This window comes from Prionailurus viverrinus, chromosome D4 (genome assembly GCF_022837055.1).
Source record: "Prionailurus viverrinus isolate Anna chromosome D4, UM_Priviv_1.0, whole genome shotgun sequence".
Taxonomy (NCBI): domain Eukaryota; kingdom Metazoa; phylum Chordata; class Mammalia; order Carnivora; family Felidae; genus Prionailurus; species Prionailurus viverrinus.
The window spans coordinates 77,921,710-77,945,918 of NC_062573.1; the positions used below are offsets into that span (position 1 = coordinate 77,921,710).

The following is a 24,209-nucleotide window of genomic DNA, read 5'->3' on the forward strand; positions in this document are numbered from 1 at the left end:
AACTGAGCTGAAATCAAGAGTTGGACGCTTAACCAGCTGAGCCACCTAGGCGCCCCTGTACAAGTCTTCTTTTTTTTTTTAATTTTTGTTTAATGTCTGTTTATTTTTGAGAGAGAGAAAGAGAGAGAGACAGAGCATGAGCAGGGGAGGGGCAGAGAGACAGGGAGACACAGAATCCGAGGCAGGCTCCAGGCTCTGAGCCCTTAGCACAGAGCCTGATGTGGGGCTTGAATTCATGAACCATGAGATCATGACCTGAGCTAAAGTCAGATGCTTAACTGACTAGCCACCGAGGCGCCCCCTGTACAAGTCTTTATGTAGACATATATTTTAATTTTTCTTGAGTGAATACCCAGGTATGGGATTACTGGGTCATATGGCCAGTGTATGTTTTACTTTATAGACAACTTCCAAAACGTTTTCTCAAATAGTGGTACTATTTTCAATCTCACTAGCCATATAGGAGAATTCTAGCCGCTTTATACCATAAACACATGGTATTGTTAAATTTAAATTTGTTTTAGTTATTCTAATAGATATAGAGTGCTATTTCATTATGGTTTTAATTGCATTTTGCTGATGACTAATGATGTTAAGCATCTTTTCATGTGTTTATTAAGAATTTGTGTATCTTCTTTGGTGAAGTGTCTGTTGGAGTCTTTTACCCGTGTTTCTTTAAATTGGATCTTTTGCCTTTTTATTGTTGAATTGCAAGAGTTCTTTATATATTCTAGTTACCAGTCCCTTGTCAACTATATGTATTATGGCTCTTTTCTTCCAACCTCAGTTCTAAAACCCTTGCTCCTTCCATGCAATATTGGGTGTTGATCATGAGTTAACTTGCCCGCGAGTGGCCCCGAACCAGCGGATCCTTAAAGAAACACTAAGTAATTGCTTGCCCCTGCAACCTGGTATTTCTTCCATTCTTGGAGCTAAATGTTTACGTTTGGAGTTGAAAAGACACCCTGTGTGAGCACAGAAACAGCATTCCATCTAATGCTGTCAGAAAAAACAGCTCTTAGACCCAGCATTCCCAAATCTGCAAGATGGAACAAACAGATGTTTTGTCCATCACTGAAGGGGGTCTATCACATTTCTGAAAAGTTGTCTCTTTCTCTGCAGCATCCTGGCTTTTATTAGTGAGCAGTCTGACCAGCTGGGCCGTCCCTGGCCTCTTTGATTCTCTTCCAGCAAAGAGTAAAGTTATCTGAGACCTGCAAGGTAGGTCCTGTCTATTCCTGTAGGCTTAGAGATGGGCAGTGGAGGCCACTCAGAAGGCATTTATCAGACCAGGAAAATAAACCTCTTCACCAAAAGCAGCTGAAGAAGAAAGAGGTGGTTTAGGCAGTCAGGCGTCATTCTGGAACAGGTAGTAAAGTAATAAACATAATGCTGAACGCTAATCGAGCACTTATTAGTTGTCGGGCACGGCGATGAACAGTTCACACAGATCTCGTTGAATCTTTCTAAGAACCCAAAGAGATGCCCATTTCAGAGAAGGAAATGGAAGCTTGGAGCGATTATATAACTGATAATGCTGTGGGACATTAACTCACGTCTAACACCAAGTCTTTGCTTGACATACTTCCGAAACCTTTTCCTTCACGGAGAAGGGGGTAGTCTTTGTTGTTAGCTTATGTGTTCTTTTTCTCTTTCTGGCTGCCTGTTTCTCTGCTCATCCTGCAAATTCCAGAGGAAAGGATGAGGCCCATTTCTTTTCTGACTCCTTTGCTTAGGGTAAAGCTCCTGATTTCAGGGCTGGGTAGGGGGGCTGTCTCTACATCCTGTACATGCTGATTTACTGACTGATGCGTGCACATTGTACTGTGAACACAGCTCACAGAACCAAATCTTCATCCTCATCCATGCTAAGGATATATTTCCTGATTTCTTTATAACAGTGAGAGGGAAGGCTGACCCATGACATTCTGCAGACACATTCCAGGACTTTCGTGAGAGCCCCATACGTATTCCCATCTTCCCTTTTTCTGTATAATGCATTCTAGATTTTGAGAAGACAGCCACATAGCTGAGCTGAGATGCACATACTGGGCTCTCAGTGAGGCTCACTTACTATACTTAAGGAGTTCGTTTCCACATGAGCCACGCACTGACCCTGATTCAGGTTTGCGCCCCAGAAACATCACACAGGTCCACATGTCCTGATCTTCAAGTTTGCTGAAGCTGGAGACATGAACGTTGAACTGATGAATGCCGAGAGTGCACGCTCCTTAATCCAGCATAAGCCTTGATTTCTCTGCCAAGTAACTTTGTCCATATCCTGGGATATTAAATAAAAGGAGGAATTAGGAAATGTCTTTTCAAAAGTAAAAGAGGGAATACCCAAGCCCATCAGGGAAGCAGAGTCTCAGGAAGGCCTTGGCTGTGTCCCTAGACACTGGTCTCAGAGCCTGGGGGAGGGTGTGCTTTTCAGCAGTGAGAGTCATGGAGGAGGGGGAGGGAGATGAACTGGAGAAGGAAAATGCACGTGTTGTACATGCAGAGTCCCTCAGGAGCTGGCCTGGTGGGTAGGTGGAGTGTGTTTCTGCACACCCTTGAGCAACGGGAGGGAGGTGGGTGTGCGTGTGTGTGCCCCTGCAGATGGCAGGTCAGTCCTAGCTGTGCTCTGTGCCCTGGCCTGGCCCCTGGCAGGACTGAGGGCTTTTAAATACGAGGAGACCCTCTTCAGGAGCCCTGCTCGGTTGTCTGCAGTAGTGGGAATGTGCCAGGCTCTTGGGTAGCTCAGCTTGAGACTTTTGATCACTGCCCACACCAAAAGCTGTTAACAAGTTCCTTTACCAGCCCGAAACAGTGCACCGAAGTTTTGTTTTGGTTTAGATTAGCTTGGTGGTTGTAAGGCTTTGGGGAGAATAAAGGCAACACTTACTTCCTTTTTTAAAAAAATAGGTCAGTACCTAGATTAGCGCCTCCTTATTTTTGATTTTGAAGAAGAGGAGGGAGAATCTGGAGGCTGATTCTGGGAGGGAACAGGGCTCCCTGCCTGAGCCTGGATCCTCATCACCATCCCCACGTCTCCGTCTTTCAGGCATTAGTTTCTGCCCCTGCTTTCAGGAAGGGCTCTGCATACTAGCCATTTACCCATGTTGTAAATTTTGGTAGTCAGTCTCTTCCTAAGGAGGTGGAGTGGTGTAGTGGTTAATGCAACCAGCCTGCCCGAGTCCAAATCCCTTAATAAATGAATGCATTTACTTAGCTGTTCTCTACTTGTTACTCTTTTTAGATTGCTTCCAACTTTTCCGCATGTTACATCATGCCACCACAAATGTATTTGCATATAGACATTTTCATTCCTGTGGGCTAATTTACTCCCAGCAGTGGGATCGCGGGGTCAGAAGGCATGCCGTTACTGTGTGAGCTTGACAAGTTACTCTAGGCTTACGTTCCCTCATGCGTAAAGATGGATTGAAAGGAATCGTATGGCTTCTCGTATTAAATGAATTACACCTGCAAAACACTTCGTATATGTGGCACATAGCAAGTACTCTCCTTGATGCTTAATCTGCTATTATTATGAAGTTGCGAAATGAAGGGTTCTCTCTTATCGGAAGACATCTTAGGTGTTAGGGAGTGGGGGAAAAGCAGCTCCTTTAGAGGGGGGCGTTTTAGCTGATACCTGGAGGCAGGAGTCTTAGGTTAACGCCGTGGGCAGCCCTCTTGCCCAGGGACGTGGGTCTGTCAGAGGCAGGTGGGACGTGGTGCAGCCTGGAGAGCTCTCAACCCGAGCGGCCCAGGGTCCGAAGCAGGTCAGCTCCCTTGACTACAAGCTTGTGCGCAGTGCCGAGCACATCAGAAGGGCTGAGAGATTGTGTTTGAGAAAAGGAGCCCGTCGGGGAACAGTGCGGCTTCCTCACCTGCTTCTGCCTGTCATCTCTGCTGCCCCCAGGACCCAGGCATCACGTAAACATTTATAGGGCTCTTTGAAGGCAAGTGGTTGCTGAGGCCCTGGGGCCCTAGTACACTAAAGTTCAAGTCCTTAAAGCAGTGGACTGTGAATTCTGGCCTCCTGGGAGCCCTGGCATAACTGTCTCCCATGATTTTCCCAAGGCTCTCTTCAAATGCCTTTAAATAGTTAAGTGGGTCTCAAGGAACAAGTGCCATCAGCTTCCTTGATATTTATATACTAGGCATTTGAATTGATATTTATTTTATTTTTATTTTTTCCAGGTTTGTTGAGACATAATTGCCATATAACTTGTACGTTTAAGGGGTACAACCTTCTGATCTGATCGGCTTCTATATTGCCAGATGGTTACTGCCACAGTGTTAGCTCACAGCTCTGTCACATTGCATAATTACCATTTCTTTTCTGTGGTGAGAACATTGCAGACCTACCCTCTTAGCAACAGTCAAGTATATAATACAGTATTAGTAAATATAATCACTATGCTGTGCTTTACATCATCAGAACTTATTCGTCTTGTAACTGGAAGCTTGTGCCCTTTGACCAACATCTCCCCATCCCCCAGCCCTGGGTAACCACCATTGTAGTCTCTCTTTCTGTGAGTTTGGCTTTTTTAGATTCCACATATAAGTGATATCATACAGTATTTGTCTTCGAGTGCCTTATTTCACTTAGCGTGATGCCCTCAGGGTTCATCCATATTGTAGCAATTGGCAGGATTTCCTTCTTTCTCATGGCTGAGTCCTAGTCCATTGAATATAGGTACCACATTTTCTTGATTTGTTCATTCACTGATAGACACTTTGGTTCTTTCCATATCTTGGCTATTGTGAATAATGGCACAGTGTACATGGGGATACAGATGTCTCTTCCAGGTCCTGATTTTGTTTCCTTTGGATTGCAGCCAGAAATGGAGGGTAGGGTAGGGTAGTTCAATTTTTAATTTTTTGAGGAACCTCCACACTGTTTTCCACAGCAGCTACACCAATGTACATTCCCACCAACAGTGCACGAGGGTTCCCTTTTCTCCACATCCTCATCAACACTTGTTATCTTTCATTTTTTTTGAAGGCAGACATTCTTACAGTACACTGGGCATTTTATTCCCTGATGATTTGGGTGAAAATACATACCAGTGGTCTACTGAAGGCTGACGTTTCTTGATTTAAAGGGAAATAATCTAAATGTCTTTTTGAAATCTCCTTTATCTGTAATTGATTACTCTTAGATTTTGACAGTGGAGAAGGAGTGAGTGACTAGGGAAGGATGGTGATTAATAATTGTTTGGTGAATAAATGAATGGGTGGATGTACCATAGTTTACCTAGCTGTTCTATATTGTTGGGCATTTAGGTTGCTTCCATTTAAAAAAAGTTACGAATAATGTTACCTTGAATATATTTGTGTTTGCAGCTTTTTCTTTTATTTGTGTTATTTCCTTTTAGAATTAGGATTTCTGGGTCAAAGGCTATGAACAATTTTATGGCATTTGATAAGTTTCTAAACTTTTTTGCTCAAGGGTTGTACCATTTTGAATGCTCCCAGCAATGTTTTGATGAGGTTCACACTACTGGCTTTGGGTTGTCAACATAACATTCTTTCTTGCTATGTTATTAGGTGAATAATGGTATCTTGATATTTACAATTTTGTACTTCTTTGATTTCCAGTGAGGCTGACTCTTTTTCCTTATTCGCTTACTTGTATTTATTCTTTTGTGACTTCTGATCCTTTCTCTTTTCTATTATCAATTAAATAACACTTTCATCTACTTAAGATATTAACCGTTTATCCTATTTGCTGCAAATGTTTTTCCTAGTATGTTGGTTTTTCCTTTCCTTTTCCTCCCTTCCTCCCTTCCATTATTTTCATGTTCACATAGTCAAATCTGTTGATCTGTCCCTTTGACTTCTTTGTTTATAAGCTGTAGGATGTAAATACTAGTAACAGGGGAAAGACAGGCACCTGATATGTGAGGTGGGAAAATTTCTCTCGTTTTGTGTGGCTGGCTCATTAACACCTCTCTCCGTATTCATGTTAGGAATTTTCGGGTCATGTGATTAGTTCCTAGTGTGAAGGGTATGATATGGTTAGAACATTTTTGACACTGAACTTTTGTTCTGTGGGATTTAGGAACACATGGGCAGGAGGGCCACTTGCTTCTTCCTCCTTCCACACTCCCTTTGTGGAGACTCAAGATGGCAGGAGAGGAGAAAAGCAGCCAGCCTGGGTGCTGGAGGAAGGAAAATGATCATAGTGAAATGCCTTTGGAGGGACCAGCTACCTTCTTTTTTTTTTTTTTTTTTTAATTTTTTTTTTCAACGTTTATTTATTTTTGGGACAGAGAGAGACAGAGCATGAACGGGGGAGGGGCACAGAGAGAGGGAGACACAGAATCGGAAACAGGCTCCAGCCTCTGAGCCATCAGCCCAGAGCCTGACGCGGGGCTCGAACTCACGGACTGCGAGATCGTGACCTGGCCAAAGTCGGACGCCTAACCGACTGCGCCACCCAGGCGCCCCAAGGGACCAGCTACCTTCTAAGTGAAACATGTGAAAAAGAGGAAAGGATAGAGTCTGTGTTTCTTGGCTCAGGCAAAGCTGGCTTTTAGGGTCGAGTTAGGGGGTCATCGTGCAGTGGGAATGCTGTGCTCACACTGGTGTGCACCTGCTGTACGAAAGGGAAGAAAATGGGCCATTAAATAAGGTGGACATTTTGGTCAGGCGTCTTCTGGGTATATCCCAGAATCAGAATACTGAGGCTCCAAAAGGCTAGGGCCGCAGAAAACCTGAAGGGGTTTCCCCGCCGCCCCAGGGCTTTCCATCTGGGGTTCCTGCACTGTACTGTGTTTCTCATGGTCATCACATGCAGGCCAGGGGTGGGGCTTCTTGTTCTGTAATCAAACAGAGCACGTGTGCTATCTCCCCAGCTGCCGGGAACTGCTGTCCAGGCAGTTCACGTGGGAACGAGGGAGGAATAAACATTCTCTTTCTCGGTTGGTGATTTCTACTTTCCCTTATGTTATTGTAAGCATCTAGCTACCATGGCCCGTGGCCTGACCCCAGGCTGTGGCTTGCATAAGGTGTGTTAGCAAAAAACCAATTATTTGATCTACTAGCATAATTGACCTAAAAAGCCATGAAGTGTTCACGATTCGCCCCTCCCTTGTTAGTTACACAGAGAACGCAGTGGGCTTGGGGCAATTAGTAGTTGTAGTGGGAGGTGAATATAAGAAGTTACATCATTTTTGAGCTGTTTAAGGGAAGTGTTAAGACTCGAAATGCAAGATTTCTGAAGAATTAGTGACACAGAATATAAATTCTGTGCTTCACTCAAGAATCAGTCACATCTGGTTCTAAGAGTGCTGAAGAGCTATGAGCCATCAGCCCTCTGTCCTTACCAATTAATGCAAGTGCTGTCCGGGGCATATATGTGATCAGCTACTGAAACACAAACATGCCAACGTAAGTGCCTGATGGAGGGACATCTGCCCTCTGGGGGTTTCTTCTTTTGGCTGGGGTCCTTAGGAAGTAATCCGAGTTTTGATTTCTGCTTCTTTAGTATGTGTGCCTTTTATTTTAAATGTTTATTTATTTTTGAGAGCGTGAGCTAGAGCATGAGCATGGGAGGGGCAGAGAGGGAGACACAGAACCCAAAGCAGGCTCCAGGCTCTGAGCTGTCAGCACAGAGCCCAATGCAGGGCTCAAACCCATGAACCATGAGATCATGACCTGGGCTGAAGTTGGACACTTAACCGACTGAACCACCCTGGCACCCCAGTATATGTGCCTTTTAGCCCTAACTGATCTCTCTCTCTCTCAGAGCTGGTTCCCAGTGAACACTCAGATGGGGGTGATCTGTTGACCCACTGCTGGAAAGAACGGAAGAGTGAATGCTGTCCCTGCTATTCCTTGTTTGATGGCAGCTGAAGTTTTCTTAGATCCTCAGGAGCCCTTCTAGGATAGTATGTTCATTTAGGAATGGCCTGGGGTCTTCGTGGCATGGTCCTTATTTATAGGCAAAGGCTCTGACTTCTTCAGTTTGACAATAATAACAGCCAGTATTTAATGGATTCTAGGCACGGTATTGAAACCTATAGCATGGTTCTCCATGTGTGGGCTCTAGCCCAGCTGTATCATCATCACCTGGGCATTTGTTACAAATGCAAATGCCCCACCTGAAAACTTGTTAGAAATGTACATCCTCAGGCTCCAGCTGAGATCTACTGAATGTGAAAATGTGGGTTTGAGGCCAGCCATCCGTGTTTTAGCACGCTGTCTGCATGACCCTGATGCATACTGAAGTTTGAATAGCACTATTTTATTTAAAAAATTTTTTTAATGTTTTTAAAATTTATTTCTGAGACAGAGACAGAGCATGAGTGGGGTAGGGGCAGAGAGAGAGGGAGACACAGGATCAGAAGCAGGCTCCAGGCTCTGAGCTGTCAGCACAGAGCCTGACACGGGGCTCGAACTCACAGACCACGAGATCATGATCTGAGCCGAAGTTGGTCGCTCAACTGACTGAGCCACCCAGGCGCCCCTGAATAGCACTATTTTAGAGTGTGCTAAGTTATTTAATCCACACAGCATCCCTATGGAGGAGAACCTACTTTGCAAAGTCTCAATTTTGTAGACAAGGAAAGAGACAAAGGGATGCACACTAGATTTCACAGCAGCAGAACTGAGATTTGAAGCAGATGTACTGACTTGGGTCCCAAGATCTGAATTACTCTGCTAAGATGTGTGGATGATAACAGAGGGGAGAAGAGGACCATCGTTACAGATAATGAGGAGTGGGGATGATTTTTATTCACATGTATTTATTCAGCTTGTAACGTGCCGGAGCCTGTTGCCACTGGCTTGTGAGAAACCGCGGCGAACATCTCTCCCCGGGCTCTCCATTCCCTGATGTCAGGTTGGTAGCTTGAAACTGGCCGTGGTGGGAATGTTTACACCACATAAACCAGCAGGCACTGCATATCAGGGCTTCCTCCCCTCCCCCTCAGCCAGTTGTGCCACATTTACCAGCACACCACTGCCCAAACGTGTATACACACACCCCAGATTCTCAGTAGGCATTGCACACCAGTTATACAGGCTCACTGAAAGCAAGCACCATTCATAGATTCATGAGTATTTTAGCCACTTGTAAAAAAACATTTTAGCCACTTCTGTGTTTTCTCGTGTCTACACAATTGCTTTGACAACATGAAAACTCGGGAACCTTACCAGGAGAAGGCGACTTGGAATCTACCCTCTCTAAGTCCTGTGATCTTACAAGAACAGGCCGGTGATAACCACCTGCCTGGGTGGAGCGCCGGGATTTTAGACATCCTTTCTGAGCCTTTTTGGTACCTGCTAGGCTGAGGTCCAGGCCTGGGAGGCAGCAGCGGGTCTAAAACCCGGTGAGAAGGAAGAGTGAGAATTCCCCTCCCTGTGGCCGGGCAACAAGGGTGTGGGAGCGATCGGGAGCAGGGTTCCCTGCTTCTGGAACAGGGTAATGAATTGAAATGTCAACACAGAGCCTTCTCTGAACTTCTGTCTCAGAGGGATTCGTGTAGGAACAACTGAGGATTTGAGATTTCAGGGTTCCCAGGGCGGGGGGCCGGGGCTTTCTGTAGTTTCCCGCCCGCCTCTCATTCCATCTCTGTCTTGGATGACAGGTTACACCACTCACAGGCCGATGGGGTGTCCCTCTCCCCAGACGGTATCAGGAATGAATTAGCATGTTTCCCTCTTGTAAGTGATCCTCTTTTTGAGTAAACATCCCCTGGGTTTCTGTGATGTGTAACTAATGGAGTGCTAAACTATCAGGGCTGGTTTCAGACTCAGAGCGCACACGTGTTGCCAATCCATCATGCTTCTAGTACTAATTAACATAGCAGGGACACAATAAAGCCACAGATCCTCCACACATTACCCGGCTCGGGTTACCCTCTATAACAATCTCGCTATTGACCCAGTGAGAGCCCACGTTGGGAAAACTTGCTCTGGCCTCTTCTCCCTGGCTAGACCTGCCCCATCGAATAAAAAATGCCCGTGTGCATCGTTATCACCACGGTGCCCACTGGCCACTTGGCCGTCTGGATTCGGAGACGGTGCCTGTGTTTCTAGAATGGTGGCGTGGGCCTTCCCGGCTGTACTTGACCAGGAATCCTTGTCTAATGTCCTGGGCTGCTGTTTGGACTGGGACTTCAGGCCCCTGCCTGATCCTGTGCTCCTTAAGCCTCTCAGGAAGACTTTCGGTCTGAGAACGCCTTACCTGCTCCCTGCAGAGAGCATTTATCTGTCACCCCAAAGTCAGCTGAACGGAAATGCATCTACATCTTGACTGGGGTGTTGGTTACATGTGACACGTTTATCATTGAATTGTATGCTTAGTATCTAGTCATTTCCCTGGATATGAATTCTCTTGTCAATTAAAAAGTTTGAAGAATCAACCCTTGCTTATACCTTTTGCTTAAACCTATCTGAATAGACTTCTAGGGGCACTTGGGTGGCTCAGTCAGTTAAGTGTCTGACCTCGGCCCGGGTCATGATCTTGCGGTTGAGTTCGAGCCCTGCATCAGGCTTTGTGCTGACAGCTCAGAGCCTGGAGCCTGCTTTGGATTCTGTGTCTCCCTCTGTCTCTGCCCCTCCCATGATCACACTCTGTCCCTCTCTCTCTCAAAAATAAATGAACGTTTAAAAAAAAAAAAAAAAGAATAGACTTCTGAATGCCTAAGAATTGAAATATGATACAGAAACAGAGGCTGTGGTTAATATGACAGTAGGACCCATAACTTGTATGTCAAATTGTGTGATTGTTATTCTCCCATAATATTATTCTCATTCATTAAGATGATTGTGGATGTAAACTTGTAAATTATTTAAAAAAATAAAAGGAAGGAGGGGCCCCTGGGTGGCTCAGTCGATTAAGCATCTGACTTCAGCGCAGGTCATGATCTCGTGGTCTATTAGTTTGAGCCCCACGTTGGGTTCTGTGCTGACAGCTCAGAGCCTGGAGCCTGTTTCAGATTCTGTGTCTCCCTCTCTTTCTGCCCCTCCCCTGCTCATACTCTGTCTCTCTCAAAAATAAACACTGAAAAATTAAAAAATAAAAAGAACGGTATGTTTGAAGCCTGTTCGTGGTGTAGCCTCAAGTTCGAGTGGTGGCTGGCATATAAAACATTGTGAATTCCTGCTTTCAGGGACTCTCCTAAAGGAGCGATCCAAGGGAAACCTGATAAAGTGTTTGTCGTCTGGCGTTGAAATGCTCAGCAAACAAATCCTGCATAATGTAGCATCCCACTAAGCCCCCCTTTCCTCAGTGTCCATGATTTAGGGACCACCAGGCTGGGCTGGGCTGGGGGAAAGTGCAGAGGCACAGGGTTCCCGCTCCTCTTCCAATCAGGGTGGTTCAGGATTTAAGCATTTCGCACTGGGGCCTTCTCAGACGCTTGCTTTTGTTGAATGGCGTCTTCAGCTAAAATATATTTGAAAACCACTTGAGTAAATGATTTCTAAGGTGTCTTCCAGTTCTCAATTAAATGTCTCCATCATTCCATGCATAATTAGGAGATGTTTGCATGAGCACACATCTCATGTGAGATGTGCTTGATTATTTTTCCATAATCAATAAACCTTGTTGTGTTGAAGTATGCCTAACATGTAATATAGAAAAATGATAGTTATGCATAATGTAAGATGTTCAGTGTTTTAAAAAATCCACATATACCCAATAGTTATGTGAAAGAAAATAACTATGTATCATATAGAATATTGTATTTTAGGGCACCTGAGTGGCTCCGTCAGTTAAGCAGCCAACTTTAGCTCTGGTCACGATCTCAGAGGTTGTGGGTTCGAGCCCCGCATCGGGCTCTGTGCTGATTGCTCAGAGACTGGAACCTGTTTTGGCTTCTGTGTCTCCCTCTCTCTCTGCCCCTCCCTTCCTCCCCCACACTCTCTCTGTCTCTCTCAAAACTAAATAAACATTAAAAAATAATAGTATATTTTATTTATTTATTTATTTTTTTAAATTTTTTTTTCAACGTTTTTTATTTATTTTTGGGACAGAGAGAGACAGAGCATGAACGGGGGAGGGGCAGAGAGAGAGGGAGACACAGAATCGGAAACAGGCTCCAGCCTCTGAGCCATCAGCCCAGAGCCCGACGCGGGGCTCGAACTCACGGACCGCGAGATCGTGACCTGGCCGAAGTCGGACGCTTAACCGACTGTGCCACCCAGGCGCCCCAAAAATAATAGTATATTTTAAATATTACATATGACAGATTGTTTCATGAAAATAGGAAAAAAAATCAAAATAGTTTTGAGGCTTGTATTGCATGCAGAGAGAAAGATGCCCTAAAAATTGTTTGCTTGTGTCCTCCTTGCCTAAATATTTAAAAAAATTTTTTTTTTTCAACGTTTATTTAGTCGGACGCTCAACCGACTGCGCCACCCAGGCGCCCCCTAAATATTTTTAAAGATCAGATTGTTAGCAAAATGATGGCATGTTTTTCACGTATCCTTGGCTGAGGTATTTGTTTATTTGACTGTCCAACAAGTTGGCACATCTAGAGAATATTAAAACAAACCAATAATAAACCTTGGGGGAAAAAAAAGACAAAAAAAAAACCCCAAAAAACAAAAAACCGCAAACAATGTCACACTGCCAGGGTCAGAAAACAGAGGAAGAAGCTAAAAGCTTAGAAGAGAGACAGTAGCCAGCAGTTAAATAAAGAAGCCATTAAATTAAAAACACTGGTGTCAGCACATTGACAATTTGGTAATTAGGTAATTGTTGATGGCTTTGATCCAGCCTCGGGACTATAATAGAATAGAGCTTCATTAACCGTGATAGGTTTTATAAACCCCCCTGATGATTAAATTTATCCTTCCTCTTAAACATTAACATTATTAGCTAAGTTAATAAATAACATTAAAGGCTGGGCTTTCTCTTGAGATCTCAGTCTGGATACCCCTACGATTAAGTAGAGAAGAGGTGGGTTTTTACCTGCTAACCATCAATGCCGACGTTTCTTGAAACTTCATTTCTTCTTTTGTATCGGGAAGGATGCCTTTCTCTGCCGTGTAGCCTCCCACTTGGCTCTCATATGAACTGTGCTGTTACACGTACACGTTCATGGCAAATGTTGCTAATCCATCACCCCGCTCTTTCCTGCCCGGCCTCAGAATCCTTGTCACGGTGCAGTGGGCCTGGCAGCCACAGCCGGCAATCTGAGCTGATGCTGGAATGAAACCCGTTTGCCATCTTGCCTCCTGACTACCACTGCTTCTGAGGATTCCAGGATCCCGTTGGCCAGCGGGTACCTCTCTTTGTGGTGATGCTTCCTGCCCCCTTTTTGCATATTAGAGTGCCTGTCAATGGCTCCTCTTTTTACATATTCAGGTCCAAACACTGCTTCTAGAAGCTCATCTGACTGACACAATGTTTTAGGATTCTAAAATGAAAATGAAAAAGAAAAAAAAGAGGAGAATTTGTCCGAGAGATATTTGCCAAGTAAGCCTTCCAATTATTACATCAGAGCTGGACTAATTCCCGGGCTATCATAGCTATAACAGACCATTTGAGCACCTAGGTCAAGGATTTTTAATCCTTAGTGGGCATCAAAGTGCCTGGTTTTCAATTCAGATGTGTTGATTCAGCACCTGCAGGAGTGCTGGCCTGGGCACCTTTTTTGGAGGGGGAAGAGCCAAAATTTTGCAGGTGATTCCCATCTGTTCTGGAAGTTGAGACCCCTCTGCCCTTGGGGATACGTGCTCAGTATTTGCCCCTTTTTGGGTGTTCTCCAGACCAGTGGGGCAGCTGCAAGAATAGGATGCTGGTGCCGGGATGTGGAAGAGTAGTTTAAAGAGCTTTATTAACGAGAGAGGGAGACAGAGCGAGAGCAGAGGAGGGACAGAGACAGAGGGAGACACAGAATCCCAAGCAGGCTCCAGGCTCTGAGCTGTCAGCACACAGCCTGGCGCAGGGCTCGAACTCACACACTGTGAGATCATGACCTGAGCCAAAGTCATACGCTTAACCAACTGAGCCACCCAGGCGCCCCACGGAGGAGGTCTTAATACAGAACTCTCACTCTCAGGCCCTCCATGCAACTTTATTCCACAAGAGAATTGCTAGGAATACATTAATGGCAGATAACCTATCACCTGTGTAGGGCCACTTGCCAACAATCTACATCCAGATTCTCAGATGTTAGACATAGTAAAATGTCATACAGGTGACCTTGACTCTTTTGTACACAAGTCATCTGTACTCAAGTGTAACATTTGAGATTTCTGCCGTTTTTATGGACAGTGGTTAAGGGATTATGCTCTGGAGTTAGATCTACCTGGATTTGAATTTCGCAACCCCCCCCCCCCCCACTAATTTATCAGATATGTGACCTTGGGCAAATTAGACATAATGCTTCACAGCATTGTTTCGAGAAGTTAATTAGATAATATATTCATGCCTCTGGCCTGGGTGGGTACTCTATAAATGTAGTGGTGTTTCTGTTTTACACAAATAGTTTGAGTCCTAGTCTGATCTTAAACACTGGTGTTCATGCTGAATGATAGAAACCTGCTTTAATGTTTTATATTTCTGTTTATTTAGGCCCAGGCTAAATAAGAGTGTCTCCCACAGAGTGAACACCCAGGCTCTCTAGACTATATGACTTGTTCCTCCCCAAACATCCATTCACCACCACTGTTTCCTGTACTCAGCTGCATTTGCTACTTCTTGTTCCTTAAACACGCCAAGCACATTCCTGCCTCAGGGCCTTTACACGCACTGTTTTTGCTGGCTAGAATGTTTTTCCACAGATATCATTAACACCTCCTTTAGGTCTCTGCTCAGATGTCCCTTATCTGTGAGGCTCAGTATATAAGCTAGTACCCCTGAAGCCATTCCTGTCCTTCTCACTCGGGGTTTTCTTTATTTTTTTCCTTATGTAATTTATCACCATCTGACATATTATGTACTTTCTTGTTTATTTGTTACTGTCTGTCTTTCTCCATGAGGGTGGGAGACTTTGTTTTGCTCACTGCTGTGTCCCCGGAGTTTAGAACTAGGCTCAACATGTACTAAATCCTCAACGGATGAATGAGAGACCTTTTTTTGCCACTTACAAATTAACAGCTTACTCATTTAATCAACAAATATACACTGACCATGTATTTTTTAATGGTATTGTTCTCGGTTCTGTTGGGAATGTGAAGAGTTTTAAGATATGGTCCCTACTCCTAAGAAATTTACAGCCTAGATTTGGAAAACATGACTTAGACCAAAATGATAAGGACTAAATAAAACAATATAAACCTAACTAAAAATGCAAAATGGCAGATTATGAAGAGCACAGACAATGAGATAAATCAGAGGTCAAAGCAGAAGAGAATTTCTTGGTGAGGGTGGGCATAGAAGGCTTTTCATCCAACACAGATCTGAGCAAATCCTTAAGAGATGATAGTTAGGCTGGCGGAGTTCTGACGGGCTGGTAGCCATGGAAGGGAGTAGGGAAGGCATCTATATATAAAGACCTGCAGGTGTGTGAGAGGGCACCGGGGAGCCCAGTGTGGGCGGATTCTTCCAGGTAAAAGTGGCAATTGAGGCGTGGATGGCTTTGCAAGCTGGACAAGAGTCATGGCTGGTGGCAGTGTACTGGGGCACTGAGGAGGGAGTGATGGCTTTGGAGAGTGGACCATAGCTGTGTCATCAGATGCTGCATCTGCTGATGTGTGCGGGAGGGCCTGCCAACAGAGGAGGCTGTGGAGAGAGGCCAGGCCGAGGGCATGCGAGACTGAGCCATACACCCGGGAAAAAGGCTGGCTTTGAAAACAAACTCTTGGGGCACCTGGGTGGCTCAGGGGGTTGAGCGTCTGACTTCAGCTCAGGTCATAATCTCACAGTTCGTGAGTTCAAGCCCCACATCAGGCTCGCTGCTGTCAGTGTAGAGCCCGCTTCAGATCCTCTGTCCCTATCCCTCTCTCTGCCCCTCTGCCAAGTGTGCTCTCTCATAAATAAATAAACATTAAAAAAAAAAAAGAAAATAAACAATCGATCACACAGAAGTTGGTTAGTGAGACTGGCCATTATCTAGGCTCACATGTCACTTTTTATCTTCCTTATTTTAACATATAGCTTTTTGGCAATTTCATGGCTCTTGGCCCCTTTAACTAAATAAGAAGGGTGAAACCTAGTCTTTGAAAACCTTTTTCAATCCTATTTTTATTTCGAGAGTGTGAGTGAGCAGGGAGAGAGGGGGAGAGGGACAGAGGGAAGAGGAGAGAGAGAGAGAGAGAGAGAGAGAGAGAGAGAGAGAGAGAAAGAGAATCCCAAGCAGCCTCCACACAGCACAGAGCCCAACACGGGGCTTGATCCCACTACCCTGATATCATGACCTGAGTTAAAACCAAGAATCAGACGCTTAGCTGTCTGAGCCACCCAGGCGCCCCCCCCCCAACTCCCATTTTTAAATTGGTTTTCAGAGGGACAGAGAGAATGTTTTATAAACATTACAAGAAATAAACATTGTGAACATTGATTTTAGTGTTTTATAATGTTTTGTAGACGTTGAGTACATCCGGCTGCACGTTTAGCAAGGTAAGTTCACATCCCCTGCCCACCCCTAGTCCCAGGTGCCTGGAGTTAGGGATGGGGCTCCCTCCTGTAGACTGTTCCTGCCGTCTTCCTCCTGCAGCTCTCATAAGTGTGTTTAGCTTAGACACTGCTCCACGTGCGAGGCCCAGTAATGGCATTAAACTAATGTTGTGCTGGTCGCTGAGGCCCTGGCAGGTTAACAGACCTGACAACTGCTTGTGCCTGTAAGAGATGTCTGTGCAGGTTCGTGTGGAGACATGGTCTGCTCTCCCACTCCCCGAACCCACGTGATGGAGGCACTTTGAGTCTCTGATTTACTTAGCTTGTTGCCTCAACCATCCTCTGGATGTTCTTTTTGTAACAGCTTATGCGACAGGTAGAGTTTTATTTCTCAAACACATTAGAATGATTTCGCTATGACTTGGAATCATGGAGAGCCATCAACATGTGGACAGAAAATCCTTCTTACAATTTTGCTGGTGGATGAATAAAAAAAGAAGTCATTGCATACGAAGGAAGGAAACTCTTAACGTTTTTCAGTGTTAAGTAGATTGCGTGATAGGAGTATCAGTAGATTGGAAGAAAAATGGAGTCATAGAAATGCCTTTTAAAGCCGACTAAGATCTGCGTTCAGAGAGACAGTGAATGAATTCACAGAGTATTATGGGAAGCTCTTCCTTCCATTCTGGTCTTTCTGAAGGCAGCTGCCCAAAATTTCACCATGACTCCACTGAAGCCTAGTAGGGCTGACTTGGACTGAGATTAATTACTTCTCGGTTGGATGAGACTCAAAACGAAGGTAGGACTGGCACCGAGGTCCCTGAGGACGGCTATCAAGTAACACAGTAGCATAAAGCAAGTGGCATCACATGAAAAGTCTCTTGCCTGTCACTCCTGAGTAACTCCAGTACACATGATAAATTGCATTCCCAGCTTCCTTTATGAGAGTACTGTAACTACTGAATAATTTGGAAGTAGCCTATTTTGTCCATTTTCATGTAAAATTTTGCCCACAACAAGAAATAGACATGAAATGGTTAGCACCTGGGAGAAAAGTCTCCTTCCCCAAACCATGCACCACAGACTTTGTATTTTTCACATCAGTTTAATCAGTTTTACAGTGTTCAGAAACTAATTTTGCAACAGCAGTAAAAGTGAATTGTACTTGTAGCAAGTTTGTAAATTCTGTTTCTGATTTATATCAAGTATCAGAAATTTGGTTAATAAAACTTGATTGCTTTTCAAACATACAGGCAAACCATATATAGGGGTAATGCCATTCTGATATAAATTTTTAAAAATCTCTAGATAAAATTTCACATTTAAGAATTAATACCTTCCTAGAAATTATCACCTATATACAATGTGGGTTTTTAAGTGAATGCTCTAAAATTTCCTATACTTATTTTCTGGGTGATCGGAAATTTCTTTTATTTCCCTTTCCCCCCTTTTTTTTTAAACAGAGGCATTATTTAACAAAACAAAACAAAACAAGAAAATATTTCCTGTAGCAGAGAGAACAGAATTATAATTATCTGAGCCTACCAAATACATATACCCTCATAGCAATGAATGCTTACAATTCCGGAACGTAGGAAACATGGAAATCATTTTGTTGTGTTGCAGAATCTGTATTGTAGAATGATTTTTAAGCCACTTTTTGCCCTTACCATGAAGTATTTGGTAAGCTCCAAAGGACTCAAGAATCTTTCTCAGCACGGGCTAAATGTGTGGATTCTTTTCCTCTTTCCATATTGAATCATCAACATGCTCAAATTTAGGTTTAAAAACCAGTGTATACATTACCTCCCTCAAATAACTAAGAATTGGTGTTCTCAAGCTTGCCTTTAAAAAAATTCATTGGCTGAAGTGAGTTTATGCGTGAAAAATTTCTCCCCAGAAGGATAATATTTTTGGAAAGGAGTTAAAACAGGGCTTTGAATGAAGGCATGTGTAACCGAATGTGCAGGGCAAAAAGGTTGTAATTGACAGGTCCCTTCTGTGGTGCAAAAGTCACCATTACAGTAACTTTAAGCTCCACTCAATTAAGCCGTTACTCTACTTGTGTCTTGACTTGAGAAATGTTTGAAATTCAGGAAGTGTGATCCTGTAGTCAGAAAGGAAAATTAAAACATGTTACGCGAGGAAGTTCATTGATTTGAAAAATGTCTTATCATCAGTCAGGAACAGGCATGTTAGGAAGATTTAAAAAAAAATGTTTTTTAAGACACCACTAATCCACAGAGACAAATAAAAAAAAAAAAGAAGAAGAAAATATTACAATGAAACTCTGCATCTGGTTGACATTTAAATAAAGCTGCCAGAGTACAAACAAATTTCAGGACAACAACTAGTGACATATTTTTTAAAGAGTGCAGAAAAGAAATACTTGGCTGAGCAAATCTTAACACCACATGTGAAGGAACCATCAATATTTATTACATTATAGATTTGCCAAATGACGTGGAGCATCTGGGAGTAGTATAGAGAATGCCGTAACTGGAACTTGATTATGTGCTTTTATATATTGGGCTGGGTACTGAGGCCAGATCTGGTTCTTTTGGAAAAGATAAGTGAAATCTACGGACTTGGTAACTCTTTAGTAGATGAAAGTTAAGTGTATAGATGTCTGGGTGCACTGTGCAAGTTGGGATGGAAAACACTGCAGAAAAGACAACAACAAAACCCCTGTTCTTTGAGACCATGGAGTTGTGTTTATGTGAACTCAGTGCAGGCAAAGATGGGTTAGGCTGGGCTCGGGAGTGTTTTTATTAGTGGGCAGAGTAAAATTCCCTGAAGGGAGAGGAGCCCAGCAGGTGCACAGTTCCAAATTCAAGGCTGCTTCCAGCCCCTTCCAGAGGAACAAAACTAAACCTTTGAGGGAGTAATTAATTACTGTTTGTTTTAGAAGCCCTCCACTCCACCGTTGGTGAGAAAAGCAGGCTGCAAGAAATTCGGTTACTAGACTGTAGAATCTACAGCCACGATTCACTTCTGCCTCCTGTGTGTCTTTCCCTGGTCCACTGGCACCAAGCCAGGTGCCCAAATAGTGTTCTGCTAGAATGATTTGTCACAAGGTTGTGAATTGTAGAAAGTATAAGATCTGAGGCCCAAGAAATTCCATCCACTTGGTACACCAGTTCAGCCAAAGGGGCTGTAGCTTTAATGGACAGAAATGCTGTGGACTTTCTCAAGCATCTTCTGAACAGGGAGGGGCAGAAAAAATGGCCCATGACAACTGCTAATTCTGGCTAATGGATATACAGATATTATATATCCGAATGGATATATGGATAGCATGGATATTATACAATTGGATTATAGTAATGGATATTTTACTATTCGGCCTACTTTTGTATATTATTTAAAATTGTCATTATTTAAAGTTTAAGTAAGAGAAAGGGAAAGAAACAGCTCAGCTTCTAGCTCCAGCTGGAAACCAGCTTTAGCAGACTGAGGTACAACAGAGGAAGGCAAACCTGTTCTTTCCCACACAATAGCACAGAGTTTCTTTGGAAGACAAACGAGAAGTATTTGGGTCGACCTGTTTATTTAGCAAGGTTTTGTTATCTTTCTGCATCCCTCCTGCTTTTCAAAATGGGAGTACTATTTCCTTCTCAATGCTTCTGCAGGGATAAAGAAATCTAAACATTCCATAGCTTGGTTCCCTGTTGGCCATCAGGGAGGTAAGGCACTGGATTTTTGTGTTTGGTGGATGAAGGAACACAATGGCAGTTTCATTTGAGGGAAGGGCATTGCTTAAACAGTCAATAAAACAGCACCTGCTCTTTCTCTCTGTGGCCTGTCACCCACACCATCTTATTTGGTCTTATCAACTTGCTACCCAGGGCATGATGTTCCTGATTTGAAAGTGGGCAAAATAAGTCAAAGGGAACCTCGATACCTCTTATGCTCAAAATGCTTTATGGTTTTCAAAGAATTCTAAATTTATTTTGAACTTAGGACACCACTGATAGAGGCAAGGAGAAATATTTATTATCTCCATTTTACAAGTGAGCAGCTGAGGCTTAGAGAGGTTAAGTGACTTGTCCACGACTTCTTGGGTCCAGAAATGATTGGGATCTTCTATGTTTTCAAAACAGCTTGGGTTGGTCTACACAGCTTCCTGTAATGTTTGCATTATGTGGACATCTTGGAGCATTTCCTACTACCACCCTTCAGTGTTCCTCACCGGCTACAAAGTGAAATTCTAAAAACATGTTCCTTACTGAGAATGCTCTTTGCTGCTCAGGGCGGTCTCTGCAAAGTGAAAACAGTGGAGTATGGGAGAGGAGAAGGGCTGAGAGCGAGGATATGGTAGGGGCTGGGCAGTTCTGAGAAGAGAGCTTGCCAAATCAGTGTTTGTGGAGTTCAAGTTGGCTTCTCCTGGAAGAAAAACTTGGAGGCCTGGGCGGGTGGGGTTTCCTGCAGGGACAGCTGGGACCTACGTCCCTTTTCATTTGGGCCCCTTTGGCTGGCTGACTCCTGGAGGGGAGCGTGCTAGAATGGGTGGCATCACATTCAGACCTGGGTTCTGTGGTCCTCACCCTGTGCTCTGGACGGCCCTGGCTCTGTTACCTGCACAATGAAGAGCTGGCATGAGTCCACAACGCCGCTACAGAACCTGACAGTGGTGGACCCTGCATAACTGCGTCCTTTCTACTCCTTTCCTTCCTGGCAAAATCCTCCCAAGAATCTATTCTTTGGAGGACGCGCTTAAAGGCTGGAACGAGACGAATCAGAGTCCCCAGGGAAGCAAGCCCAAGAGCCCAACAGCCTTCTGTTCCTCTGCCAGTGACTCCAAACTTCCAAGCCAATCGCTGTTCGCTGGGACTGCAGACCCTCCCGGAAAAGCGGGCGGGGACGAGCACTGAACGCCGCGGGTGCCGCTCGGTTCCGATGCCGGTTCTGAGGCCCGAACTGGCCGCTGGGTCTCAGGTCTGCATGCGCGCTCCACAGCGTCCCCTCGCGGCCTCTTGCCACAGGGAGGACGAACCTGCCACCAGGTTCTCCGAAGCTGGGTCCTGCAGCAGCGACCCCGCCGCAGGGGTCGCTGGCATTTGGCAATGCAATCGCCTGGGGACCACTAGACACTGGGAAAGGATCAAAGCATTCTTGTGGAGCCCGAAGCGCCCAGGGTTCCACTTTTGTTAGCCTGGCTTCACCTCGCCAATAAATTTTTCTGCGAAAGAAGGGGCAGGAGTAGAGGGCCAAGGGGGGTGGGGCTGGTGGCCACGCGGAGGGGACGGGAGTGACGTGCACCTGTGCTCCTGCCGCGTTAAATCAGTATGAAGCAAGTGACATTTCCCCCTTGCTTGCCCACTTGGAACTGCTCATCTTCCTGCTTTAGAACACCCGCCGGCTCTTGTAGGGTCAGTGTTTTCAAAGAGTTATTTCCTCCAGGCTCTTAAAGTTTATGGAGCACTTTGTTACAAGGGCCCGCCCTCAAGCAGGGCTTTCGTCTCTCCCTGTCCCTCCGGCCTCTTCTCCACACACCTCTCCGGAGAAACCTTTACACAGGCCATTTCCATTTCCTCACCCCACCTAGAGGTATAAAAAAATATATGGGACATAACTTTAGAGGTGATTTGTTTCAACTTCAGGTCTTTCATTTTGCACAATAACACATGGAAGCCTAAAGGAGTGAGGGTAAGGAAAGTGGCCCAAGGTCAAGGGTTACTTTAGTTGGCAAAACCAAGGACAGGACAAGCAAATCCCTAGAGAGCCTTACTACCTTTTTTTTTTTTTTTCCTTCACTACTTATTTCGTAGAGGGAAAGAATCCCAGAACTATTTCAGGCAGGTCAAGTACTTTGTAGAGGTGTCTGTGTTTTCGCCAATTGGCTTTGAGGCATGGAATCACACCTGCAGTAACTTGGATATATGGACAGTCACTTGCTATCCACGTGAAAACAAAGACAGAGCCAAGTACAGTTGGAGCCTCTCTTCTTACCCACTCCCCCCCCCCCCCAGTCCTACACTATGGTGCGTCTGAGCTGTGCAATTTACTCTGTTGGAGTCGTCTACCAGTTTGGGGTAGAGCTTGAACATAGGGATGTTTCTGGTAAAAATTAGGAGGAATCCCTCCTGCCAGTAAAGACACTTCAGAGAGACCTCCTGGGGCTATCAGCATAGAAAATATTTTGGCTCTCCCCAAAGTCCAGACTCAGACCCCAGAGGGAGCATATCACACAGAACAGGGATAGGAAGGCCCCGGAAAGTTTCTGCTTAAAATCCTAGTTTAGAGCCTTGGTGAGTTTTGAGAACCCTCTTTGTCACTGAATGAATCCTCATTGGGTCTAGGCTCTTTTGTGAAACTATGTTCCCTTCTTTCACTGGTTCAGGTTTGCTCTCACAGTTTTGATTAGTATTTTGACTAGACAGGATCAATCTTAGCAGTACGGTGGAACAGAAATCCTGCAAAGACTTCACAATCAACACAAGTTTGTTTCTTTTCTTTTTTCTTTTTACAAGTCTTTTTAAAAAATGTTTATTTGTTTTGAAAGAGAGAGACACACACACACACACACACACACACACAAAGGGGGAGAGGGAGAGAGACAGAGAGAGAGAGAGAGAGAGAGAGAGAGAGAGAGAGACAGAATCTGAATCAGGCTCCAGACTCTGAGCTGTCAGCACAGAGCCTGATTCAGGGCTTGAATCCACAAACCATGAGATCATTACTAAGTCGGATGCTTAACCAGCTGAGCCACCCAGGCGCCCCTAAGGTTTGTTTCTAATTATTTTCCCTTTCCTCTTCCTCTTGTCTGACTTGGACTTTTTTCATGCACCATGAGCCATGAGTCCAATAACAGAAGTTAAATTTTGTTATAGCCTTTAAGGTTTGAGAGAGAACTTGGGAATCACTGAGCTGTACTCTCCTTCACTTTATAGTCAAGGAATCAGAGGCCTAGCAAGGTGAAACGATATGCCCAATGCCTGCTACACATGGATGAAATTATATTTTCACCATAGTGCCTGACCCCTCCCTGCTTTGCTTCCTCCTCCTCCTCTCTCTCTCTCTCTCTCTCTCTCTCTCTCTCGATTTCTTTCTACTTGGTATAGTTGGACTGTGGGGAAAATATTGAGAGTGATTTGAGCATGGATAAAATCTGCCCCCTCCAAGTGTTAAACCCCAATATGGGATGGGAGTAGGGGGTGGAAAGCTCTTAAGGTTAAGGGTTTACTGTTTCAGTTAGTCATGAGGCCCCCTAGGGGCTGCAGGAGGAGTGGGAGTGCGCGCGCGCGCGCGCGCGCGCGCGCGCGCGCACCCACCCACCCACCCACCCACCCACCCACACACACACACGGCCTCCTGATGTGGCAACAAGCTGCTTGTCCTCTGATGGAAGGCAGCCATAGCAAGGACACTGCCCCTGGGGTGGAACCCAGACTCCACTATCACTCTTGAGTCTATACCTCCCCTGACCACCATTTGGAACGGGTACTGAGAAGTCAAGGTCTGTGGTTGCCTCATCTCCTAGCTGCGACATGACCCTCCAGTGAATTGAGCCACATTCCCAGCGTAGAAGATGAACATTGTCTGGGGCAAACAGGCTGGCAGATCCAGGCAGCACGATTGCTTCACAGTTAGGGCATCAGACTCCATATCCCGCTGCAAAGGGCACTTTTTTTTTTTTTTTTAATTGTATGAAGGCATCAAGCCGGAAGAGAAGTTACCGGTGGTCCCTTTGGTCCTGTGA

At 44.7% G+C, this 24,209-nt stretch overlaps 1 protein-coding gene across 2 annotated transcripts in view; it reads left to right on the forward strand.

The window, feature by feature from the left end:
• The first annotated feature begins 1,172 nt into the window (after window positions 1-1,172).
• The window catches only part of DMRT2 (doublesex and mab-3 related transcription factor 2), a 34,727-nt gene continuing 11,690 nt past the window's right edge, over window positions 1,173-24,209 (forward strand). The window contains exons 1-2 of one of the 2 annotated variants that reach the window (XM_047831449.1): window positions 1,173-1,221; window positions 16,478-16,510. The gene's annotated coding sequence lies outside the window, so the exon portion shown is untranslated. The remainder of the gene's footprint in view (window positions 1,222-16,477; window positions 16,511-24,209) is intronic. The other variant, XM_047831450.1, reaches the window with a different exon arrangement.